General features: G+C 56.9%; 1 long non-coding RNA gene across 1 annotated transcript; it reads right to left on the reverse strand.

Annotated features, from left to right (window-relative positions):
- Positions 1–220: 220 nt before the first annotated feature.
- On the reverse strand, positions 221–4,068 carry LOC108297981. The gene is made up of 3 exons (XR_005198672.1): positions 3,071–4,068; positions 1,004–1,126; positions 221–415 (listed from the first exon to the last, which is right to left on the reverse strand). It is a non-coding gene; the product is annotated as an uncharacterized LOC108297981 (long non-coding RNA).
- Between the last annotated feature and the right edge of the window lie 2,225 nt (positions 4,069–6,293).

Consider the following 6,293-nt stretch of genomic DNA (forward strand, 5'->3'; position numbering starts at 1 on the left):
TTCCGCCACCACCTCCCAAAGCTCTGGGACTATAGGCATGAGCCACCACACCCAGCCAATTGGCTACTTTTGGAAATGAAGCCAGGGCACTGGGGAAGGGCCTGCAGTGACTCACAAGTGAAACTAGCAAGAACTTTTTCAGACTTAGGAAACAAAAAGGACCCCGCAACCTGCAGGTTGGAGCCCTCCTCCCTGGGACGCTGGGGGAGCCCACTTACCAGCCTTGAAGCTCAGCTCATCATGCTCCTGCCCCTCGTAGTCATACAGGGCCCGGACTCGCACTTCCGTCCCCGAGGTGGTGTCCTCGTCGAATGGATTCGAGTCCCCGTTGGCATCCGTGGAGGAGAAGGGGTTGTTCGACTCATCGTCTGACCAGTCGGTGGGATAGCTCTGGGTCTTCTCGTAGCTGCTCACACTGCAAGAAAGGGGTGGCCACAGGGCCCTCAGCACCGGGCCGGCAGAGGGCGTGAGGCCCCTGCCCCTGCAAGGGGAGGGCACTGGAGCCTTGGGGTTCAGGGCTGAGGGCTCCTTCCGAAGGAGCACAGCTCTCTGGCGTGACAGCACAGGGGAGCCAGCCCTAGTGAGAATCCGTGCCATCCACACTCATCCTGAGCCACCAACAGGCTTTCTAGCAGCAGGCGGCTGGAGATGCCTACAGCAGAGCCCCGCAGAGGCCCACCTGGAGCCTTGCTCTCTAGTCCCCAGCACAGACTGCGTGCTTGTCTGTTTTCCTGTGGTGGTGCTGCTGGGGCCTTGAGGGGTTAACAGAGAAAAAGCAATGGAAGATTGTTAGCTGTGCCCTCCCTGAGGAATGGGGGCACCAGAGAGCCTGTGCACCAGCAGGTGGTGGACCAGGGTGCAGCACGCCAGGGGCCCACTTCCTGCAGGGCTTCGTGCATTGCCGAGTGCTGAGGGGCGAGACCCCCGGACAGAGAGAGAAAGAGAGAGAGGGAGCAAGACAGAGCGAGCGAAGTGCGACCAGAGGAAGCGTTTGTTCACCAACTTTTTGGCCTTAGTGTCCTCCTTCTCACTGACGGTGCTGCCCGTGTCGTCCTCATCCTCGAAGGGGTTGTAGCTGGACTGTGACTGCGCAGACTGGGCGGGGTTGCTCGGGACATTAAGGGTGCTATGGAGAGAGAGAGCTTTCAGGGGATCCCAGCTCCGCAGGGGCCAGTGAGGGTCCTGGCAACTCCCAGCTGCAGGATGTCATGGGACAAATCGGCTCCTCCTGTGACTGGAGGGGACCATGGTGTTTCAACAGAAAGGTTACTGTAGTAGAATGTGGACGATACTTCAGCTGTGAAACACAGTCCAGGCGCCTAGGAGAGCACTCCATTTCCCTTTTCCTTCCTTGCATCTGGAGACAGTCCAGAGTAGGGGCACTGGGGTGGCAGCTGACAGACCACAGTTAGAGCAAAAGTGGTTTCCAGGTTCGGGGCTTCTCCCCTGTCCTGGCTCCTACCACTGTGAGATGGCAGGTCAAAGAGCCCCTCAGGGTCTCCTCTGAGAGTGACAGTCTGGGAGGGGCCGGCTCCCATGGACAAGAGGGCAGGGGCTCTGAGCTCTTCGGACTCCTCCTACTACTAAGAGGGGTTCAAGGCTCGCTCTTTTGCTCTTTGGGGCTGGAACTCCCAAAATCAGGGCCAGAGCCTGCCGCACAGCCCTTTCTAGGCAGGAAGAAGGATTCCTTTGGTACTCCAGAGGGAAAATCCATTCGTGCAACTGCCTACTGTGTGCCAGGCCTAGTGCGGGAACCAGAGGGATCTGGGCCTGGGGGCTGGAAGCCGGGAGCTGAGTTACGCACTAGGAAGACCACAGGAAGACCACAGGAAGATCACAGGAAGACCGTCAAGCAATCGGACCAAGGGCACTTGCACCCCACCAAGTAACTGATCCTACATGGGCAGCAGCACCTTCTACTTCCACAGACCAGGGCCTCAGGGTGCAGGCCTCCAAAGCACTGGATGGAGGGCTCGGCCCGAGCACCCACCACCCAAGAACCAAGGAAGGGGGGTGAGGACACACCTCCAATGCCACTAGAGTGGCCAGAAACTGCCTCATCCACTTCAGCCTGGCAAGGGACTCTAGACCTAAGCCTGCTGGTGGCCAATATCCAGGCCACATGTCTGAGATCACCGGCCCTCCTCCCACCTTGGCACCTTTCTCTAGCAGACTGTCATGAGAGGGGACCAGTGGGGGCAGGTGAATGTGCAGCAGCTCTGACCAGCCCAGAGCCACCAGGGTCTCCTCCGAGGCAGTGTCTCTTCCCTCCCATTCTCATCCCCAGGCACACAGGTGCCGGCCTGATCCCTGGGACAGGCACTTACTGACAAGCCCACCTGCCCAGACGGTGTGCACAGCAATGGAATGACGACAGCCAAACCTGTTGGGGATCCTGGGCGAGGGCTTCCGTGCCTGGGGCTGCAGGAAGGCCGTGGGAACCTAGGCTCAGCCTTCTTAGGAAGCCCCAATATGAAATGATATTACTGAGTGTGACATGGAGGTCTCTGGGCAGGTCCTGTAGGAAGTCCTCCTCTAGCCCACACCTTCCAGAAGGTTCTAACAACCACAGTGCCACCCTTATAGCTCTCATTTTCAGCCAATGACTAAGTCAGAAATAAACAGTGCTCCCAATGAAGAGGTAATTTGGAAAGGAGACACCTGGCAGTCCTCTCCTGTCCCTCCCTTAACTGGCACCTGCACACAATATGGAGTGAGCATGAACCTTGGCAGGACCTCAGCTGCCCAAGGGACCCAGGGATGGCACCTCAACCAGTGTCTGGGCAGGGCGGTGCCATCCCTGGGGACACAAATGCCAACCCTGTCATCAGCTCCTCCCCCCTCAGGTCTGAAGCTTGGGGCCAAGCCTCCCTCTCTGGATCCGTCAGCAGCTCTGGCACCAGGCAGGAAGATGACCCTCCCAGAGATGCCACTGGGTCACGGCCCACAGAGCGCAGAAGCCCAGGAACCTCCCAGGTGTCCAGGCTGGGGCTGTCCTGGACCATGCAGATTGCCCAGGGGGCCCTTCCCTTGGGGCAGCCTCCTTTGGATGGAGGTGGTGCCTGCTCACCTGCTGGGCTTATTCGGCAGAGACTGGTCGCCTGTTTGGTTGATGCCCGTCAGGGTGACGCCGTCAGTGGCCTTCTTCTTCTCTCTCCGGGTGAGGGTTCGATTCAGGTCTGCAGACCACTCCTGGGCAACAGGTGTCGAGGGAGAGAAACTAGAGGTTCACTTGCTGGAAGCCATGTCCACAGTTCCCACCCAGTGAGCCTGCAGTGGGCTCTGTGTGTGTCATGTGTAGACTCAGGGCCCTGCTCTCCCTGGTTTCCCAGATGACCTCAGGCTGCCATGTCCCACCTATGAACCCAAACGACCTGAGCCCCTTCTTCACTGTTCAAAGCAGGGGCTCATCAGAGGGCCTGGAGGCTTGCACCTCTACAACCACCCCAACAGGCCATGCCGCCTGCCTCCCAGAGGAGTACTGTCCAGCAGGGGTGGCAAGGACTGGGCTTGACACTCGATGTCCTATCTCCCAGTCTGGGGCCTCCCGATCCTGACCCTGCCCACCATGGTTCTCAGCTCCAGGCCCCTCAGGCCAGCATGGGCCCCTGTGGCCTCCCAAGGTGTCTGCTGAGCCTCCCAAAGTAGACAGGAGCCAGCCTCTGAGGCACTTGTCCTGAAGTGCTAAAGATCCTGCATGTGAGTGCCCTAAACAGTCCCTTGGGCCACAGGGTTGAGATAACTGGCTCTTGAGACCTGAGCAAGCCTGACATGCAGAAAAATGGGTCCTGAATTGCAAATAAAACCAGGGCTACCACCTAATCGAAGGGGCAGGCAAGCGGGCTCTCAGTCTCTGAGGAGCAGGGCCCTCGCTGTGTTTCGCTGCCCTCGGACTTTTCCTCTGTGATGTGAACAGCATGCTGGGGCTAACTAAGCAGAGCAGAGCACGCTCCTCCCCGAAGCCTCACGAGTTCCTGGGCAGTGAACAGGCCTCACCAACTGCACTGCAAATGGACTAGGGCAAAACCAAGAAAGGGGGCTGTGTCTTGATTCTCTGGAAGACTGTGCGCATGCCCGTGTGTGTCTGAGTGCATGCCCGCAGGTTTAACGAGTTCTCCTTCCCTCCAATCTCCACCAGTTACCAGACAACTTTGATTAAAACTTGGTATGGCTGAGTCCACAGTTCTGCTCGCACGTGTTTACAGAACTTCTAGGCTGGAAGCCAATGCAGAAGCATCCTGTCTAACCTGTCCATCTGTCAGACGAGCAAACTGAGGCCTAGAAAGGCAATGTGACTTGCCCACACAGAGTGGGTGGAGACCTGGGCCCTTGACCCCAAATCTGGGCCACTTTTTTGTCTATTTTCTGAGTAAAATAGGTTGACAGAGAACTGAATGGGAAACTCAAAGTTCTCCCCAGTGACCTCTGAGTATAAATCCAGCCTGATCCTGATTGGGTGGCTTCCAAAGGCCAATGGGATCAACATCAAGCAGACGCTGAAAGGAAGGCCCGGCTCTCAACCACCCTGACAGCAGCACAGCCTCAGACGAACTGCTACGAGCCTAGCTGGGGCAGCACCACACACACCCACACGGCATGCAGACACCCTGCAAGGCGTATGGCACTCTATGAATTAGCCAAACACAGACACTTACTTCATCCTTGTGGCATGAAAAATAAAAACAAATCAGTGCATTAGAGAAAGTCAGGCATGGTCCCCTAACAGCTGCAAACCTGCGTACAAGGAACACACAGGGGCTGGTTCCCAGCCCACAGACCCACAGAGAAAGGCACCCCTAGGCTCTGGCTGGAATATCCTCCCCAGGAGACAGACTGTCAAATAGTCCTCCCCACTGTTCCCCTCTCTAGGTATTGATGGGCCCCTTGAAGGCACTCAAGCAAGTTTCACAGGTGATTTCCTGTGCCACTCCAGGCAGTAATATTCACTGTGCCTGAAGCCCCAGCTGTGCACAAAACATATCAGCCGAACCTTCCTGGTATGTGGCTCCAGAGGAGAGGCAGGGCTTTGTGCTGTCCCCTCTAGGGTCACTTCCACCTGGGAAGGCTCTGGCCCTCCACGCTCTCTCAGTGCTTCTGTGGTAGTGGCACAGCTGCTCTGCAGCCTCCTACTGGGAGCAAGTCCTGAGGCTGCGCAGGGGAGTGCTTGGCGGCAACGCCTACACAGTCATTTGGAGAAACCTTCCCGTTAAGGGCCACAAAAGAAGTGTAGAAGTGGGGACTGACAAAACTGCAGGCTACGAGGCACCCAGGAGGCTTCTGAGTGGTAGGCCTGAGCCAACAGCCCTGCATAGACAAGGTCACCGTGTTCCCCAACAGCCCTGACAGGAGATGGGTGCTCTTGTCATTCCCATTGCACACGTGGGAAAACTGAGTCACAAAAAGGGTGAATCGTTTGCTCAGCTTCCCACAGGTTGTCAGAGGTGAGGCAGAATCTGAATGCAGCCCAGGCTCTGGCCGCTGCTGAGTCAGGGAAGCCATGAGGCCCACGCCCATGGCAGAGGTAGTCGCCCTCAGCATCCCCGCTGGGGCAGCTGACGCCGCATGCTTCCTCATCACATAGGAACAGGGGCGGCAGGACCATCGGCCACTGCCTTCTATCCTACCGTCAGGGTGCCAGGTGGGGCCTGGTGACCCAATCCTAGGGCTGGGTGAGTCCTGAGATCCCCAGGCCCTTGCATTTCGAATGTAAACATAGCTAAAGGCTCAGACCCACAAGATGGGAAAAGAAGAATGTTCATTTTTAATTTCACCAAATTTACTGCCTGGAGTAGGGAAAAGTCCTTTGTTCAAAGGGTAAGGAGGGCTGCCCACTAAGACTGCCTCCCTTCCCCTACCCCACTGTGAGGGGGGCACTATGGCTGCTCCCTTCCCGGCAATCCCATAGGGTGGGGCAGGGACCTGAGATCCTGTGTGTCCCATGGCTCCTGGGACTGACTAGGAAGGAAGAAAATGCCAGTGGCCAAGTGACAGCCAAACATTCCCAACTAGAGGACATAACTGCGACTTCACGAGAAGTTCAGAAGGCCTTCGGTAATACCTGCGGCCCCCCCAGGACTCTAAACCAGAACTTGGGCTGTACTAGGCTATGGTCTGTACTAAGCTTGGTCTATACTTAGCTATGCCTAAGGCTGCCTGAAGGCCAGGCCCGGTGGCTCATGCCCGTAATCCCAGCACTTTGGGAGGCCAAGGTGGGCAGATCACCTGAGGTCAGGAGTTTGAGACCATCCTGACCAATATGATGAAAGCCCAACTCTTAAAAAAAAAAAAAAAAA

The sequence above is a fragment of the Cebus imitator genome, unplaced genomic scaffold, assembly GCF_001604975.1.
Source record: "Cebus imitator isolate Cc_AM_T3 unplaced genomic scaffold, Cebus_imitator-1.0 Scaffold865, whole genome shotgun sequence".
Lineage (NCBI taxonomy): Eukaryota > Metazoa > Chordata > Mammalia > Primates > Cebidae > Cebus > Cebus imitator.